This window comes from Crinia signifera, chromosome 12, assembly GCF_055691185.1.
Source record: "Crinia signifera chromosome 12, ASM5569118v1, whole genome shotgun sequence".
In the NCBI taxonomy this organism is placed as follows: Eukaryota; Metazoa; Chordata; class Amphibia; order Anura; family Myobatrachidae; genus Crinia; species Crinia signifera.
The window spans coordinates 16,688,166-16,708,554 of record NC_139228.1 but is presented as its reverse complement, the minus strand read 5'-3'; the positions used below and the strand labels follow the sequence as shown (position 1 = coordinate 16,708,554).

The 20,389-nt window shown below is 42.8% G+C and overlaps 1 protein-coding gene across 2 annotated transcripts in view; it reads right to left on the bottom strand.

Annotated features, from left to right (window-relative positions):
- ZNF106 (zinc finger protein 106) overlaps positions 1-11,391 on the bottom strand; it is a 54,247-nt gene extending 42,856 nt beyond the window's left edge. For both annotated transcript variants that reach the window (XM_083166688.1, XM_083166689.1), the window contains exon 1: positions 11,254-11,391. The gene's annotated coding sequence lies outside the window, so the exon portion shown is untranslated. The remainder of the gene's footprint in view (positions 1-11,253) is intronic.
- Positions 11,392-20,389: the final 8,998 nt, after the last annotated feature.

Below are 20,389 nucleotides of genomic sequence, written 5' to 3'. Positions count from 1 at the left end.
CCCCTGGACTCGAGTAATCCACTCCCCTTTTTTGTGATTATTGTGTAATGTGAGTGTAGCGCTAGATACCACAATTATTATGATGTTGATAGAGTTGCCTGTAGTTCTCACCTCACCGGGCTGCTCTGATGTAATGACCCCCTCTGCAGAGCATGTAGCGAAAGACTACCTCAGCCGGTGTGTTGAGGCCTACATCCTGCCAGCATCCCATGAGATACCAGTCTATACATGTTAGCCACAGTACAATACCTGTCCGTGGCAGTTACTTCAGCTTGCTACATCTGACAATTGAACTACACAAGACAGGTGGATGATTGTACCATCCTGCAGTTTGGAGGAGAGAACAATTGCTGGTGTTTATCTGAAGTACAGACATTCGGCACAGACTTGCTGGCATAAATTGCCTGAGGCCTGCGTCATTGGGGTGCATGAAGAGCTATATAGCGTATATCCAGAAGGGAAGCCTATTCTTGACAGATCACTTACACCTCACAAATCGAGTCTATTCAATTCACAGCGCTGTGAACTGTGCCAGGAGAAAGCTCCTGGAGATACTATAATCAGGCTGGAGAATGCAGGTACTCACTGGTGTTTACCTGAGAACTGGCATTTTCCGATTTAAATTCCCCTGCAATGCTGTTTGTGCCGACCGAGTTTTGTCCAATTTCTGCATGCACCACAGGAAGGGGTGTGAGCAGAAATCCACTAGTCTGACTTAGCAGAGCACAGATTACAAGAGCTCCAGGAGCTCCCTCCCAGTGATATTCACAGCGCTGTGAATTGAATTGATCCCATGGCTTTCAGATGACTGTACTAATCCGTTCCTACTTATCCTATTGTTTTTCGTTCGTCCACCCACCTCCTTTTAGTATGTTCACTCTTATGAGTAGGGCCCTCCTTCCTCACCCTACCTCTTTCCCTCACCTGTGCTCCTGCCCTGTTCTTCCCTTCCTCTACTTCATCTTCAGTCTCCTCGACAATTTGGACACCTACTTCAGAACTGATGCTGATTTTAGTTCTACCAGCTATATTTTATCAATACACCCTGTACGTTACCATGTAATTAGTTTTTTGTTTGGTATGTATGGCGATGCGGACACTTTTTGGCGCCTTATAAATAAACCTGCTACTACAGTACTACTGACAGTTGTTATAATGGGGGTTTCCGCTTGCAAAAAAAAAATAATTGTAAAATCTATGGGTTGCAGGAGTTTCCTCTTGCCAACACACAACCCCCCCCCCCATCATTTGCATAATATAGTAAATCTGGCTTCTGTTTCTCCCCACTACTAGAACCCCACTCTATGTGCAACTTCAGCTGAATAAGTTCATACCACCAACTGGATTCTACTTCACAACTAACTAACAAGTACAGTAAAATACATTTAAATAGATCAGTGACCTGCAGACCCACAGCATGTAACATTTAAAACACCCCTTTATCAAATGCATCTAAAATTACACTGCTAGCCTCTAATGTGCATCAGAGTCAGTAACATTACCCTATTACAGGAAGGTGTAGCCCTCTCTAGCAGATTTATAAACTCTGCGCTGCTTGGGAACTACACTATAAATACATAGGCCAGCACCTATTGGCTGTCCGAGGGAGCATTGAAGGACATAAGCTGAATCTCCCACAGCGGACAACTGAACCATATTCCCGTGTTGAACAGCAACTGTGCAGAGCAGGCAATGTACAGGTTACATAAGCACGAGTGACCCATTATCCAAGCAGCAATACAGCTGCCGAGAAGAATGTTTTGAACAATTGTTTTCGCAACAGAAAAACAAAAAAAACACCATGAGCTTAAGTTTTAGGTCAAAGTTATTTTGTCTTTTTGGCACTGTACAAAAATAAAAATCGCAAAAAAGAAAAAAAAAACACCTGAGTGTTTTAAATACCTGGAACCAAAAAATGGCTGAGAAACGTTTAGCTATTTTTTTACTTATGAATTGATAATCAAAAAGGGGATTTATTCCGGGATGTTTGCTATCATGAGAGACCTTTAACTGTCCTTAAACTATAAACTAAAACGTTGATTAACCAGTGCATTGTCCAGAATGGGAAATCAATACAGCGCAATGACTGGTGTACCTCTGGAAAGGTTGGGTGAATGCACATTGCAGCCTATATCACCAGCAATGTTTCCTCGCATCCCACAGAGGTACGCAGGACACCGGGATGGGTAGAGGACAGTTCTGTAAGAGGGAACATTTAGCATGCCAGTGGATGCAAATGGGTTCCAGAACAGCACATCCATCTGCAGCGCAGAACTGTATTCCCCTAAGGTTAGTACACCCTTATAGATTGAATCGGGCCCATACACAATGCGTTTTGGGCCTGATTTCACCTGATTCCAGTGGATTAGGCCAAGCAATCGGGTGAAGTCAGCCCCAATCGCATTTGTATGACATCCAATCTGATGCGAGGTCGGACTGGCTGCACATACGATAACTCGTACGTGCAGTGGCACATCACGGTTTTACACCCCCTTTTTTACACCCCTGATGTATCGCATCGGATACGGTCCGTAGAAGTTGATTCTGCACAGCTGGGACAAACCTATTTGCAGAGCGAGGAAGCACCGGGCAGAAGAAGCACTCCCCTCACTCTGCATCCCCGGCAGGTGATGTTCAGTGGGCAGCATGCTTAAAAAAGAATTGGCAGCAGCTGATTGGCTGAGAGAGCTCTCAGCCAATCAGCGGCTGCCTGAATGACCTTATCTCTCAATGTCTTATCTCACAAAGTCTTCTGCGCACACACTGCCCGATCAGTAGTGACTTGCGTTACAACTGTCCGGGTGCATTGAGCTGTCAAACACAGCAAGCTCCAGCAGCGGGCATAGGGGCGGTAGGCTTACTGCCCAAACATACAGCACAATGTACAATATATCTTTATATATAACTTAATGCAAAAATTTGTTTTTAGATTGGCCAGCATAACGGTGCTTTGGCGCGTGCATCATTAAAGATATTACATACACACTGGACGAGTATGTAAACCATATCATTCAGAGGCACTCTTCTGAGCGATACTTTTTAGAAAAAATTGGTTAGTGTGAATGGGGCTTTATTCATTTAAAACATTGACATTATTGTACCTGTGATACCGAGATCTGAATGTCTAGTTCCTGGAGGTTCTGTGGTCACATGAGGCCACAGCTATTATTTATTTATTTTTTAAGTTCTGCTTGACTTGTTCTAACTATATCAAGCAACAGCTGAAGGGAACAGGCCTATGTCGTGGGCTGTAAAATGTGAAGACTTCCACTGCTCACAAAATGCTCTGGAGAAAGATGATAAATTTGTTACAGGAGGTTATACAGGATCTTCCATATTAGGAATCTAAAAGAACCTTTAGAAGTAGTATGGTTTGCAGAATAGAGCCTCTTATACTCAGTGCACATACAGCTTACAGTAACTGTTGCTGACGCATACACAATGCCATGCTTCAGTGTGCATACCCCAGAGCTTCCATGCCAGAAGCACATGGAATTACCTTGTAGCTTTTAAACAACGGCCGATAAGAAACAGTCTCATTCTGTCATTTGACAAGTCGGTACTTATGTAGTATCTGGGCGCCCGATTTTCTGATTGTATGCCTTACCTTAAGGCATACAATCAGATGCGATTCGATGAGATTTTCGGCAAAATCACATTGAATCGCATGCGATATCGCATAGGATTCAATGTTAACAAGGTCCTGTTCCTTTCCCCACTATTCAAGTGGGCATAGAGTTGATTTTATAAAGCGTGGCGAGCCCCGCCGAAAACATTTTAAGCAATCCGCTTCGGTGGCTCGCTGCTCTCGACACGCTTTATAAAATCAACTCTATGCCCACTTGAATAGTGGGGAAATGAACAGGACCTTGTTAACATTGAATCCTATGCAAAATCACATCAGATCGCATGCGATATCGGATGCGATTTTTCCGACTCGATTTTAAAATCGGGCGCCCAGATACTACATAAGTACCGACACGTCTTTCTAGAAGCTTCAAATTCCCAGAACAGAAATCCTGACATCTCAGAAGCAAAGTTGGCCTGGATGTAGCAACTATTTTTGTATGGAATGAACTTAAAATAGTGTCACTGACGACCCCTTCAGCAATATATTCTCAGCACTAGGTTGCTCCAGGAACAAAACTTCTAAGCACGGTAACAACTAATAAAGATGATATATTTTAAAATGAACAGATTGAAGCATTAAGGGGGGTATTCAATGTCAGGGTCACGGCAGTCGAGCTTGCTTGACCGCCGTGACCCAGTCCCGTTCTCGGTCAGCTTGACCGAGAACACGCAGGCGGGATTCAATGTCCCGCCTGCTGGGGAGCGAAAAGGGGGCGTGGCCGCGAGTTGCTGCCGGGAAGAGGCGAGCTGCAGCCGGCAGCTCTCGGGGAAGACAGCATTGAATAGGGCCCGATGGGAGGTGCTCGCCGGAGATTGAATATCCCCCTAAATGTGAAATTTCTCTAGGAGACAGAGATATGGAACACTCTAATAAAACTCATTCAGTAATTTCGTTGTTTTTTTTTTTTGAGCAAAAAAACCCCAGAAAAATAATCCTAAATTTCAAGTGCCAGCTCCACTGATCACCCGTCTATACCCCATTGTGAATGGCGCTTCCAGTGTCCCCTAGGTATAACAGGGAAATAATGCTAGCCTCAAATATCCACATTGCTTGCTGATATTTTTAGCAATAAATATAGCTAGTGTTCATTCTTGCACCCGCCATCTTTGAAAACCCATGCAGTTCCTGTTCCCTGCCTGGGGTGACGCTGTCTGCTGCGGTGTTTTTAGCACAGGTCTGGTTTGCATATTAGTGCTGAAACACAAACCACACTGTGCTAGGAGCACTACAGCAGACAGCGACACCTCAGGCAGGGAAGAGAAACTGTATGGGTTTTCAAAGATGGCGGGTGCTAGAATGAACACTAATATCTTCACTGAAATTATGGGTACTTATGTAATATCTGGGCGCCCGACTTTTTTATCGGGTCGATCGCATCGCATGCAACCAAATCGCATGCGATGCAATGGACCCGATTTTTACATTGGATCCAATGTTAAATGTTCCCTGAGACCCGATTTTACATTGGGTCCAATGTTAAATGCCCCCCAGACCCCATTTTTTATTGTATACCCACCCTGTTCATACCCCCACTATCCAAGTGGGCATGAAGTTGATTTTATATAGTGTGGCGAGCGCAGCGAGCCACCACGCCCGAAGAGTGGCGAGGGGAAGCGGAACACATGTTAAGTAATCCGCGTCCGCTCGCCAGACTATATAAAGTCAACTCCATGCTCACTTGGATAGTGGGGGTATGAACAGGGTGGGTATACAATAGAAAATGGGGTCTGGGGGGGCATTTAACATTGGACCCAATGTAAAATCGGGTCTCATGGAACATTTAACATTGGATCCAATGTAAAAATCAGGTCGGTCGCATCACATGCGATTTGGTTGCATGCGATGCGATCGACCCGATTTTTCTGAAAAATATCGGGTCCATCGCATCTGATTGTATGCCTTAATCGGGCGCCCAGATAATACATAAGTACCAAATTAGGTTTTATTTGTTTAGGCCAAATATACTATTATTTTGCGGTTTAGTCAGAATAACCTGTTAATGTGCAAACAAGTCACAATAACAGGCACATAAGTAAACAGTACAACACTTTTGTTGGTTTTTTTTTTTTTTTAAATTACTTTTTATTTATTTTTTTATTTTTTTCCAACAGATATGTTCATCAGTACATAACTCTCATCCTTATTTCTCAAGGATACATTTCAGTCTTTATATCCATACCTTATTCTCTTATAAGCAATTAGGAATACTCCTCAGATATTTCAGTCATATCTTTTCTTGGGGGGAGCTTTATTATTATAATTTATTATAATATTAATTTGTTACAATTCCCTTTTTGTGATGTGTGTGGTTTGTGATTTTGTGTTGTGGTATCTTTGTGTAGTGCTTGATGTGAAGAAAAAAAAAAAATAAAAAAAATAAAAGAGAGGGGGGGGGGGAGGGGGGGGGTTACCATGGGGAAGCCCCCTGTGTAGCAAATTTTATTATGTGTTCTTGTGTATATCTTATTTGTGCAATTGTGTTGTGTGTAAATGCATATTGTGTTAATTTTAGCGTTAATAGTGTTTGGAGTGTATATAAATATGTATATATATCTCTATATATATATCTGTGTTTATTGCCAGGATTCAACCTACTATTTCCTGGTGCAGTGTGTATATGTGTGTAAGTATTGTGGTACCTAAAAAAACCCTAAATAAAAAGGGAATTATATCTCTCCTTTTTTTTTTTTTTTCCCCTTTCCCCCTTATATATGTTTATATCTCTCCATATGGTATCTTTTTCGCCCTCCTCACACTCTCCTTCCCTTTTACTGTATTCCTAATTGCTTTCACAAATCATCACAAAAGAAACAAAAAGTACTTCTTTACGTTAGTTGTCCATATCTGCACATATAATAACATTACAAACTAAAAATTCACATACAAGGGTGGGGTATCATTCAAGGGTATCATTACTATTTACATTTTTCTTTATGTGGATTTGACTGGACTTCTTCTCTTTCTATTTGGTCACCTTATCTTTTTTTCTCATCTTACTGTCCACAATGTATTATCGTATAATTTATTTATATTTTCTCTTATATCTCGAGGTAGAGTTTCTATAAATATTCCCCATTTTTTATAAAACCTCGCAGTTCCTGTCTCAATATCTGGAGGTATAGCTCTTCTTTCAACACTTTTGTTGGTAAGCTGCTCAATCAGAGGTGTGTCACTCAGGTGCCAAAAGGGAGGGGTAATTCTGTCTAGAAAAAAAAAACATTTGGTATCCCAATTGCACACTGAGTGTGCAATTGGGATACCAAATGTTTTTTTCCTACACATAAGTAAACAGTGCCAGATAATCAATGCTATTAGCAGTCACCGATCACACTAGCAGAATCTGGGTTTTCCCAATAATAACAAAAATGATCAGGCAGTTATATCTCTTTCACATCACACCTCAGACCAGAGCAATTGTCAGTGTCAAAGCACCAAAGCTTATAACCACAGTTGGCCAACCTGGCAATTCAACCCAGGTTATAAGAAGGGTTTAACCTAGGATCTTGATCCCGTATTTGCCGTGTGAAAGGGGTATTAGAAAACAAATTGGCCTTGCTAGAGTGCAGTGCAGTTCTTGTGCAGCGCATAGGTCTAAGAAACAACAACAGCCCAACCTCACACTGAGGGCAATTCAATGGCTTACCTAAAGCTACCCCTAAGAGGGCGCAAAACAGAGCAATTCAATTGTTAGTAAAAGTGCAAGTTCTGTGGTTTGGGCGACCTAACCACCAATTTGCTTAACTAAACCCGATGCGTTCAGGTGTGTTAAATACTAATGGTCGCACCAAACAGAGAAACTATTTAATTACTCCTTCAGGCAAATATTCATATACACGACCAGCAGGTGGCGCACACAACAACTGAATTGCCTCCAATGGGACTGCGAAGTTTTGAAACGCATGACAATATTCTGTCCTCGGTAACAACACTAACTAGTACATACTGCTACTAGAACAATAATGATCTAGAAGTAGCTTAGTACTAGTTAGTGTTGTCACGAGGACAGATTGGATTGGGTCTCCATAAGGAAGCAGTTACAAACATGCCACCTACTAACAAGCACAATGCCAAGTGTCTAGCTGCAGAACCTGGGTTTTCAGAAGCCAGAGGAACAATTCTTGCCTAAACACGTATTGAGGTTTTACAAAGAAAAGGATAAATCTTAATGCTACAGCATTTTAGAACCTTGTAATCGTGTACTTCCAACTTTGTGGCAACAGCCTGGAGAATGCCATTTTCTGGTTCAACATAACAATGAACCTATGCACATAATAAGAGCCTCAACTGATTGGTTTCTAAAGTACGTATCGAACGCCTTGCGGCCAATCCCATCATCAGAACAAGCAGGTAGAATTTTGTGGCAGTTGATGACCTGTGCACCAACATGTGGGAAATGGAACACTGAACCATATGGGAGAGTGGTAGACAGTCATGATGTAAAGAGGGAAATAGAAACAAAGTGGAGGATAGTGAAATGGTAGAATCCATATTCCCTCTGCCAAAAGGACCCAGATGGGGGCGAAGTACTTTTAAACCCTTACTGAATTAATTTTTTCTCAAATATAGGTTTGTTGTAGTTATTTTCTCTTATATATGCTGTACTGTACCCTAGTTGGCTCGTTTTGCTCAGCACAGGTTATTATTCCCAATAGAAGAGGTTTCCCTTGAACTCCCCCGGCAGATCCCCGGGAGGGCTTTTATCCAATTTGAGTGCCATTTTAGCAAGAAATCTCATGTAAAAAGGTCTACCGGGAAGCTACTGACGGTGTTCAAGGGAAATTGGATGCAATACAGAGCAATTGCTAGAAAGCACCTGATACCCGCAATCCGATTTATCCTATGTGCTGCATATAAGATCTCTGACTGGATGGGACCGTGCATTGGATCAGATACCATACAAGGGCTATCTCAGCCTGATCTGTCAGAATCAGGAAAAAAGTGGCCAAATCGCACCAGTGTATAGCCACCTTTAGTTATGGGAGACACCTGTCAAACTGATGCGGGAACACAGATTTTAAAGAGCAACTCAAACGTAGCTCATTTATCCAATGTGCTTTTGCTACTGTCAGTGTACAGTGTCGAAGCAATATTACAGGAACAGTGTGTGTGTGTGGGGGGGGGGGGGGGTGTGTTTAAATGTCACAACAAAGTACAGAAATGTATCCCAACATTTCATAGACTTGCCGACAAAGCCAAAAGTAGCAGCGGTGGGGGGGGGGGGCTACTTTCTCTCTAGCGATAGGTCACCAGATAGGAGGAGAATGCATTGTCAGTGACATTATGCGTACAAATGGACTATATTCTGATTTTATCATTCCAAGCCATCACAATCTGCAAAATCGCTTCAAAATGTGGTCCAGGGTGTACCCAGATTTAGGCTTATCATCAACTTGTCCTCATTCAATTGTATTTTGTATGTATTATGTTTAGGAATAGGAATTTAAAAAAACAAACTGTAAAAAAAATGGTTTTATTGAAAGACTTAGTTACCAGCCCGTCAAAATGCAGACGAACATAACAGTAATATCAATCCGGTGGCCATCCACAGCTCCATTGGCTACCATCTAGTAACCGCCAACATGCACAATTTGAATTCCCCCATAGAGGTGAGGAGCAGAATTAGCATTTTATTATATGAAATGTGAAATAAACCAAAGCCCAATAACAAAATTAATGTTAGAAAGCATTAAAACCTGGTTGATAAAGGTTTCCCAACATTTGCGTAGGTAAAAGGGAAAATGTATTAAGAAAATATACTTATGCCACTTTTACTCCTACAAGCCAGGTCGCACCTGGGATTTATGTACCCGGCTCCAAACCATTTCAGACCGGTGTCCCGACGTGTGATGTAACCAGAGGCAGGTCCTGAGCCGGCGTTGGGAGAGGAGAGCATCTCCCAGTGTCCGCTATCGCATTGCAGTGGGTCCCATCGACCTGGATTACCCTTTTACACTGCACCAGGTTGAACCGGTGTTCAACCCTGCTCACTACCCAGGTTGACATGCTGGGTCTTACGACCCGGATCATTTCAAATGGGAGCATTTACGCCGCCTGAAAACCCAGGTTTTTTAGGCTGGTGTAAAAGGGGCATAAAAGGCACCATTGAAATAACAGTACTAGGTTATTTGTGAAAGCGGGTCATTCAGTTTTCCCGGAAAAGCCGTGAAAACATTACAAAGGCACTGAATGGCCATGAAACAATGAAGGCTGCTAACTATAATTAGAGGAAACGTGCACAGACATCACAGAGAACTGAATAATGCGTGTAATCTACACCCGTTCATGTGCAGGTGTCAACATAAAGAAAAAAAAATTGAAAAACGCATGTCAACCTCTTAAATGTATAACGAGACAATGTTTATGCTATAAAGCAGTAACCTTGTCCAGACCAGAGCTTTACTTTTCTTAAATGATACAGCTGTATTAGGTTAAAAAAATATTGACAAATTTTTATGTAAATATTTTAAATGTCTGCATATAACATTTAACATGACCGTAATTACTTTACATAACATTATAACCAAGGCTGAATTCTTATGCTGCCCATACATATGTGCTATTGAATTCGATTCGATGTCAGGTTCGATTTCCCTTGAAGCTCACCATTCGATAAATCGTATGAAATTAGCATTTTAGTGTATTCGATCATGCGATTTATCGAATGCACCGGTCGATAAAAAAAAGAGGAGGGGCCAGGAAGTGACTAGAACTCTTCAAGAAACGCACGTCGCCATTTAAAAAAAATCGCATGCGCACAAAACAGCATTCGACCGCACATACAATTCGAGAAATATTATGTGCAGTACATAAGACCGTGAGACGCGACATTCGAGTGGCGTGCCCGCACATTGCGTTGAATGGTACACGTTTTGTGCATTACAATCATTCGATTTCCCGGCCAGATGCGGTCAAAATCGAAGGATTGTATGCGATATCTCACATACTACATCTACATACTACTGTCTAAATGACTACTTGCCAGATAAGAGTACCAAGAAGCCACACACATAAATCAGGCAATGTGATAGGACCGTGTACAAATAACTCCATAGTAATCTGAACACAATAGGGGTCACTGATCTAGATCCAGATGAAACTAAAGTAGTATCTACTGTAATCGTATTTCTGATGTACATTGGGGGTCAAATCGGACAGCAAAACAAAAATACGGTTTGTCTATTATTATTTTTTTGAGGGGGGGTTGGGGTTACAGTATTCAAATCCAATGACATTTGGGATAACCTAACCTGCCACAGTCAGGGGACAGCACTCACTAAGGTGACACTCAGGGGCTCTCCGTCTCCAGTCAGGGGCCACCTGCCAGGGGACATCACTCATTAAGATGACACTCAGGGGCTCCTTGCCACCAGACAGTCAGGGGTCCCCTGCTACCAGTCAGAGATGACACTCAGGGGCTCCTTGCCACCAGTCAGGGGGCACCTGTCACCAGTCAGGGGTACCCTGCTGTGCTGCCCTCTGTAGTGACGACCCCTGCACCATGTAACAATGCACCAAGGCTGAAACTACAGGCAGCATACCAGGAACTCATTGCCCGAGTGCCCCAAGCCCGCAACACACCCCGTAGCGGGTAACTAGTAGATACTGCCGAGACCCCCCTTTACCTGAAACCACACGTCTCCCGGGCATACAGGGTCCCTCCCCCGGCGAATTATCCCGCTACTCCCGCCAGCTCCACCTGTACGATTTCTTCAGTCAGCGGACTACTTCCGCTTCCGGTCACCGATGCGGAAACATGGCGCCGTCCATGACACGGTTGCCATGGTGACCAATAGCACATTTCTGCTGATGGTGTTTGTTTTGTTTTAGAAGTAGGATGTATTTATTTATTATAACCTCGCAATAACCTTAATGACAGTGTCAGTGTTATTACATAGAGAAATGTTCCTGAGGTGCTAGTTATACCAAGCGCTTCTGATGTGAAAGATGGTGCTGAGCTGCCGGGTTCCCTGTGATCCAGATGTGGGCGAATTTAGCATGGCTGCTGCTGCTGCTGGATGTATTTATATTAGGGCAGCAGTGTCTATGTTGACACTTGACACCAAAATGTTGACAAAAGGAAAAGTCAACAGACGCAAAACTAAGGTTGGCGCGTTTTTAATTATTGGGGATTTTAATGTCAGCGCCTTAGCACGCAGATACCTAATTAGTCTACCGCCTCACTCGCCATGCTTTAGGAACTTTATACCTCCAAATCTGAGCCCACGTGCACAGTAAAGTATAAAAAGGCTAAATAAATTAGAACACGCACACACACCCCTAAAAAAACAAACAAAAAAAAGGTAATTGTGTAGTTTCACAGCAGCATGCTGCACTACGTTGTCAGCTGAAGAGAATCGATCATACGCCGATGTATCGATTGTCTGATCTATTAATTACCTTATTTGACCTCAGTGTGAAGACCCCTTAGAGCTCCGTGAGAGTGTAACCTCATATGATATGACCAGTAACGATGACCACAGATACAAGGTTGAACTCTGATTTAATGATGACGAAAACAACATATTTATACACAACAAACGACGCTGGTTCAATTACATGATTGGTTAATATTTGGTGCAGAGGTAGGGAAATAGCAGTGTCTTTGTGGGGTGGCTTATACATCGCCTTGTGTAGTATTCGTTAGTTATGAGAAAGCACAGAATGTACAGTGTCTAAGGAAAGTAACAAAGTTTATGATAGCAGCGAGTACTGGAAAAGAGCCAGGATATAACCACCTTGAAATCAGCAGGGACAGACATAGAGAAACAAGATGGCTGATTAACCCTTCAATGAAAACAAGATGGCTGATTAACCCTTCAATCCCCTCTTAGAATCAATGTCCTTTTTAGACAATTTGATTCTTGTAGATGACATCTTGTTTGGTACGATGGATTTTAACATATTCACTATAATCTTCTGGTGAGGGAAGGCTTTTGGCGAGATCAGTGTACATAGCAGGTGTTACATTATCCAGGTACTTGGAACCAATCTTCTTACATATGGGAAAGACACAATATCCTACTATCATAAGTACAATAATTATAATGAGAATAAACATGCCTATTTGTGTTAGTGCGTGTTTCCAATCGTTTAGCCATCCAAACCAGCTACTCCAGGGGTCCGTGACACCTGAGTTCTTCTTGAGTTCGATGGATAAATCTTCTAGATGTTTAATAGCTAGGGTAGTTTTCCCATTAGGACCTGTGTTGTCTGGGATATAAGTACAGCATCCATCAATCTTACCTATGTACACACAGGTTCCTCCTTTCTCGGCAAGCATCATATCTAAAGCCATACGATTCTGAAAAGTCATTTGAGAAGTGGCTTCTAACTGTTCAGCTATACCTTTTAAAGCATCTCTAGTATCATTCACAAAACGTTGCTGGTTATAATATATGTAATTTATCCAATTCACATTCTTATTGATTGTCACCTGGGGAAGCAGAGACTCAAAGCCAGCAGAGACTTCATCTCGAGCCTTGAATTCATCTGGAACTCCCCGGGGGACACCAATAGTATCGATATACACATGTGGATCGAAACTTTCCTTGGGGGCATCTCTCCTAGCTCTAGAGTGTGTGTTTGTGTTACCTGTGGGAGGAGGCCGAGGAAGGTTGGCTGGGAGGATGTGAATGGGCATGATAATCTTTGCCAGGGCACATTCTCCTTTCCAAGGGTTGTCTAGTTTTGTCCTCAGCCTCATATCTCCACAGATAAAATAGATATCTCCCAAAGATTTCTTCATGGTGGGTATGGTGATATGTCTTCTTTCAGCACAATACCCATCAGGAAATAATTTCAATTGTACAACATTTTGATCAGTACTATTAGAGAAATAACAAGTGTAATTACCGGGGTAAATAGTTATAGTACTACCAGGGTTGGTATTCTTTGTCATAATGGGGTATTCCTTTTTCCATTGTTCACATTTGGCTTCTTCTATTACAGTGTCAGTGTATAAACTAAAAAAGCATTTATCCTGTTCAGGTGGTATGTGTATGGGTACAGTACCTAAATGGGGTCTGGACTTTCCACACACATAGCAATCAGTTTGATTAACCTTGCGGGCATTATACTTCATCCATTCTAACCAATAGTTTACATCAGAGAAACCTGTTTCCATAGACATGGTATCTTCATACGTGGGATTATCAATGGCTAACATATCATTAAAAGTAGTGACATGTGGTTTAAGGAATGATGGTGGTGTTTTAGGTTTTACAGTGGCTTTGAGGGCGGTGTATTCTGGGTTATCGTACATGTCCTTTAAATGGAATTTTCCTCTTGGGCCCCCGTTTTCCCCTGATTGATATTTACCCAAGACATATAGTCCGGCATCACCGGGGGCCGGGTTTTCTAAGTTAATGATAAATTGGCCATTGCAAGTGCCCTTTTTTCGTAGGGACATACGGGTTAGTAAGGATCGACCATTGGACCATTTATGGATGCCAACATCGGGGTAATATCCCCAGTCTTGGCTGATATCAAAGGCAGTGGTATCTGCTCTAGTGTTCCACCCAACAGCCCCCCATGAGTTGCAAGAATCTCCCCAGTAAGTACTAGTGACACAGATATATACGTGACTTACAGCGTGTGGTGTGTGTTGGATGTTACACAGCCAGGGCAGCGGTGGTTCTTCTCGATTCCCGCCTTGATTGTTTGAACAAGATACAATATCACAATAAGAAAATATGAAAGTAGCAACAGTTGTACTAGAAGAATTATACCAGAAGGTAAAACGTCCATCATTCTGAGTAATATCAACTTCAGCAAAACAGTTATAAAGAACAAGCCCGAATAAAATCACTAGGGCTAAGGTGGGGGGAGTCATATCCTGTAGCGTCGTCCTCGGCTTCAGAATGTTGTACCCCTGATTCCTCATCACCTCCAGCCGGCAGGTCTTCTCCAAGTTGGAGGTCAGAGCCACTGGCTCCCGTTATTACCTCTCTCGTCCCGTCTGTGTCAGTCTCGGGATCGGTGTCGACCTCTGTGTTGACGTGTGGTGGAGGTGGAATTTTCTTTACTCTGGATGCATGGATCCACGTTGGTCCTTCGTCGGTGAGGACAGCCGTCCTGGTAACCGCGACCACTTCTGTTTCTGGACCGTAGGTGAAATCTCCGGGGTGCTTGTTTCTCGGCAACACTTTCACTACGACCTTGTCTCCAACCCTGAATGGGTGAGTGGGTATCTGTGGATGAGAAGGATTCTTAAAGATAACATTTTGTTCTAACTCATTAAGTTTCTCTATTAGGGATCTAATGTACTCTTCTCTTATTACGTCTAGATCTCCCTCAGTTGTAACTAGTGGTTTCTTTGCCCAGGGCGTGGGAAAAGGTCTGCCCATTAGTATTTCAAAGGGGGAGTAACCTAGAGTCTTTTGTGGTGTCATTCTAATTTCAGCCAATACGATAGGAAGGACTTGTTTCCATTTTGCAAATGTACCTCCTGTCGCTTTACGTAGTTTATCTTTAAGAGTACGGTTCATGCGTTCCACGATACCGGAACTCTGTGGATGATATGGAATGTGAAACTTCCATTCTATTTGCAGTGCTTTGACTAGTTCTGCTGTGACCTTGGCTGTGAAGGCTGAACCTTTATCACTATTAATTTGAAGCGGGCATCCCCAGCGCGGAATGATTTCTCGCGTGAGTATGCGGGCTACTGTTTTTGCATCTTCTGATTTAGTGGCATATGCTTCTGGCCACCGAGAAAACATGTCGACAATGACCAGGGCATATTCCTGTCTTCCTGCATTATTGATATGTGTAAAATCGAGTTGCAGGTGAGTGAATGGAGTGGTTGGGTATTCTAGGTGCTGGTGTCTTGCTTTGTCTGGGTTATTTGGGTTGTTTCTGAGACATATTATACATCTACTGATGTATTGTTTAATGAGATCTTTTGCATTAGTAATGTAGAAATCATTGGAGAGGAGTAAAGTAGTTGTTACTATACTATGGTGTCCTACTCCGTGGTAGTGTGCTATGAACAATGATGCACTGGTTTGGGGTATACATGGTTTCCCCTCTTTGCAGATTAATCCAGTCCGTGGATTCTTCTGCAGTATTGGATATGTCCAATCTGATAGATCTGAATTAGAGGCAGCAGCCTGTAATTCTGTCAGTAGGTATGTATCATCTAACGAAGGAGGCGAGATGACAGCAAGAGTGAGGTTATATGTTGCTATAGTGGCAGCACGTTTAGCAGCGGTATCAGCAAGAGCGTTGCCTTTGCTGATATCATCCTTTCCTCCAGTGTGTGCTTTACAATGAAGGATGGCAATTTGAGATGGTAATGTAATTGCGTGTAAGAGATCTGTGATGAGTTGCGCATGTGATATGCCTTTCCCATCAGCGCCAGTGAAGCCTCGGCGTTGCCAGATCATACCATGATCATGAACAACTCCGTAAGCGTATTTGGAGTCTGTGTAAATTGTGACAGGTTTGTCTTTGTAAATGTGACAAGCTCGAGTGAGTGCAATGAGTTCTGCAGCTTGTGCTGACTGTAAGGGGACTGTCTTTGCTTCAAGGGTGGTGTTTGGAAGTTTAACCACTGCATATCCTGCCTGGTACGTGTTGTCATTGGGACGGCTGCAGGAGCCGTCAACAAATATTATGTCGGCATCGGGGATAGGCACAGTCGACATGTCTTGTCTGGGTGAAGTTTCTGAGTCAATTGTCAGAGTACAGTCATGTTGAGGCGGCGCCTCGTCGTCAGGTCCTTTAAGACCTAAAAGTGCGTTTAGTACAGGGACAGGTCCTTCTGTGTTTGTTGCGTATTTTACAGTGAGAGAAGGGTTCCCTAGTAGGAGTACTTCATAGCCGCTGAGTCTTTGGGCAGACATGTGTTGTGTGTGTAGACCTTTGAGGATGGAGAGGACATTATGTGTGGTATGTAACACAGTAGGATGTCCTAATGTAAGTGATGTGGACATCTCAACAACCATTGCACAGGCAGCCAGTGCTCGAAGACAAGCAGGCATTCCTTGCACAGTGACAGGCATTACCTTTGAGAAGAATGCGACTGGGCGCATTTTGCCTCCATGAAGTTGGGTCAGTACACCCGCCATAGTTGTACATGTGTCCCTTGCAAACAAGTGAAATGATAACATATAGTCCGGGAGACCAAGCGCGGGACTCTGTACTAACATTTCTTTCAATTTTTTAAATGCAGAATACATTTCATCTGACCATTGTATAACCTTGGGTTTGTCTTTGAGTGTGCATTGTCTCAAGATATTATCATAGTAGGAACAATCAGAGATCCACTGTCTGCAGTAACTTACCATACCCAAGAAAGACAACATATCCTTCTGGGTAGTTGGGGTGACCAGGCCCAATACAGACTGTATGCGTTGTGGACTGATTTTTCTTTCTCCCTCAGAGAGTACAAAACCCAGGTAATTGACATGCGTTTTACACCATTGCAATTTTTCTCTTGACACTTTGTGTCCACATTCTGCTAACCAGTTTAACAATGAGATTCCATCTAACCGGCTGGTCTCCTCGGTGACACTACAGAGAAGCAGATCATCTGCATACTGTAGCAGGACAGAACTATGGGGGGGGTGCCATGGAGCCAATGTGGCTTGGAGGATTATGCTATAGACCACTGGAGAGTCAATATAGCCTTGGGGTAAACGACACCAGGTTAATTGTTTACCTTCAAATGAAAAAGCAAAGAGTAATTGGGTCTCTGTGTCTATAGGAATGCTAAAAAACGCGTTTTTCAAATCTATGACATTAAAGTGGGTTGCGTTTGCAGGGATTGCTGAGATGAGTGAATTGATGTCAGGTACTATGGGTGCAATAGGAACAATGAGATCATTTACTTTTCTCAAGTCTTGTACGAATCTAACAGAGCCATCGGCCTTAGCAACAGGGTTGATAGGTGTCGAGTAAGGTGAGACAATGTACCTGAGTATGCCTTGTTCGAGGAAGTCATGTATCATAGGTCTAAGACCTTCAATCTTTTCTGGTGAGAGTGAATATTGTCTGCAAAACACGGGTTGTGTATCTGGTTTGAGCTTGGCTTTGTATGGTGTACAGGGTATGAAGCCAGTGTCATAAGGGCCAATGGCCCAAATTCTATCATCAATTTGATCAAGTGAGTTGTCCAGAGTATTTTGTAGTGACACAAAGTGTGGGGAGGTGACTTGGAGCCCACTCCCTTGTGGAGAGGGTGAGATGGAGATGTGGAATTTACTAAACAAGTCACGGCCTAGTAAGTTAACAGGACATTCTGGGATGATCCTGAATTGGTGTATACCTAAATGTTTTCCCTTGACGGAGCGTATGATAACTGGGTCAGTCAGGTATGTGTCAGTGGGTATCCCGTTGATTCCCATTGAAGGAGTAGTCTTTTGCAGTTCACCATCATAGTTAAGAGAACACAAAACACTGGTTGTTGCCCCACTGTCTACTAGAAAGGACAGTTTTTTATCATCAACATATAATGTGATGAGGGGTGAATCTTCCCAATGAGTAGTGAACTGTGCAAAAGATGGGATACCCTCCTCCGGGCCCCGTCAATGTGCAGGGTCAGACCAGTCCACTCTGAAACGTACATGGTCTTGAACTGATGTTGAGTGTGGTCTGTATGGTCCCTGTTGGGGTCTGGGAGTGTAAGGTTGTTGTGGTTTCTGGGGAGGGAGTGGACAGTCCCTAGCCCAGTGTGTATTCCGGCCACAGTTGAAACAAGTTGTTTGTCTTGGTACTGCACCAGTATTGTTGTAATCTCTGTTGTATGGAGGCTCACGGGGTGTTGGACCCTGAGGGGGTCTATATGGTCTTTTCTGGTTATTTTGTGGGATCCCCCTATTTGGTCTATTTGGTGGGCCTCTGTTATTATTTTGGAAGTTGTGAGTAGAAGTGACGACAGTCTTCTTCATATCAAAACATCCAGCAGATTCTTTTTCATATAAGTGCTCACTAAATTCAGTGAGTTTGTCAGATGTCCAGGTAGAGACATTCTGTTTGACAGTGGTAATAATAGATGGATGTAAATTATTAATAAATGTGGAAATGAGGAGTGTATCCATTTCAGGATCCAAACCAGCCTCCTCAGACCAACATTTCTTGAATCTTTTCCAAAATTCCGTGACCGTCTCAGTTGCCTTATGTTTGCAGGCCACTGCGACGGGCAGAGAAGACTTAGTTTTAAAAACTTTTGTCATTTCTGTACTTATTTCTTCCCACATGGTTTTTACGCTGTCTGTTTTGTTTAAAGGATAATCCTTAGTGGACATTTTAGCTGGACAGTCGACGATGGTTTTTACGTTTTTCCAATCCCATTTGGAGTTGTGGTCAGTGACGTTGTCAATAATTAGTATGATGTCATCATGTGTATAGTTACGGCCTGTACAAGCCTTTTTGAGGTATGCTATGGTGCCTGTTGGACTGACATGTGGTTTGGGACAGTGTTTGATTATCCTATTTAAATCTTCAAGGTCCATTGCCTTGATGAGTAGTTGGTCACCTATTGACATAAAGGGACCATGGAATCCGGTTGCAGAGGCCCCGGCAACGGCATCGTCCGTTCCGGAGGCACCCTGTTCGGTCCTTTCTGTTTTTGTGGTGTTTCTGGTGGACCTAGTGGTCTGGTTGAGTGTTTCATAGTCAACTATGGAGTCATCAGCAGACTGTCTGGACTTTGGGTGTTCCATTTGTTGAAGTAGTTTAGAGGCTTCTCGAATTACCTGTTGTAATTCTTCCCTGGAGGGTTTGTTTTCACCCTCCTCATCAGATTCTTCCCGAGATTGGGCATCGGGGACGTCGACAGTAGGGACATGGACTATTGGAACATCTTGGGCTGGAGGTATTACGTCTACTCCTGGTCCAGGTAGACCAGGGGCAGGGGGAGGTGCACTGGGATATAGGATGTGGTGGCCAACGGCCATCAGATCAGTGTCTGTTAATGAGGGATAGACAGGACTATAAGGTGGTGGTGATAAAAGTTTAACAACCTTTTTAATTCTTTTCTCTTCTTTTTCATGTAATAATTTGGATATGAGTTTTATCTGTCTTTGTTTCTTTGTAATTGTGGTGTCATGCCAGAAGGGGGCAATGGTGAGCCATTGTTCGCCTCCTGCAGACATATATTTCATGTCCCAAGATGGGTCGGCACTGTACCATGGCCAGGCTTGTTTGTCTCCAAGACAGAGTCCCTTGACCATTTCCATGTAATATGGGTAGTTGCCGCCATCTCTGGGAAATGCATCTTCACTGCCACAATTCTCAGTCCATCCCGCTAAATTGTCTACCCATGGGTCAATTAAGAAGTAACTTGTGGATGAATTACGGGCCACATAGTCCTTACATGTTTCATTGGGTAGGGGAGGTGGATATTTGACAGTAGTTTTACTTTGCTTTGAACCCATGTTTACTATAAGTCTGTCTATGATGTCTTTGTGAAAATAATTTCCACTTCTTTATTTGTTGTTGATGGGTATAATCTTCACTATAGTCTAAGAAATATAATATGTCAGATTTCTCAGGTAATTTTTGAATTTGTTCTATCGATTTGGGACAGATAATTGGATAAGTGAAGAGATTAATCGGTATTGATGTCACAAAAGGTGGATATGGTTGATCAATGTATTTCTGAATAACGTCAGTGCGCAGATGACAGCCTAAAACAAGGACTGCTTCCGCAACAGTGCCGCTAGGCAGAGATGTAAGTGTAGATTTGAATCTTATGAGTTCACTATTGGCAGATATTAACTTTGGCCAATAATCGTCTCTTTCAGGGTTATGGTACCA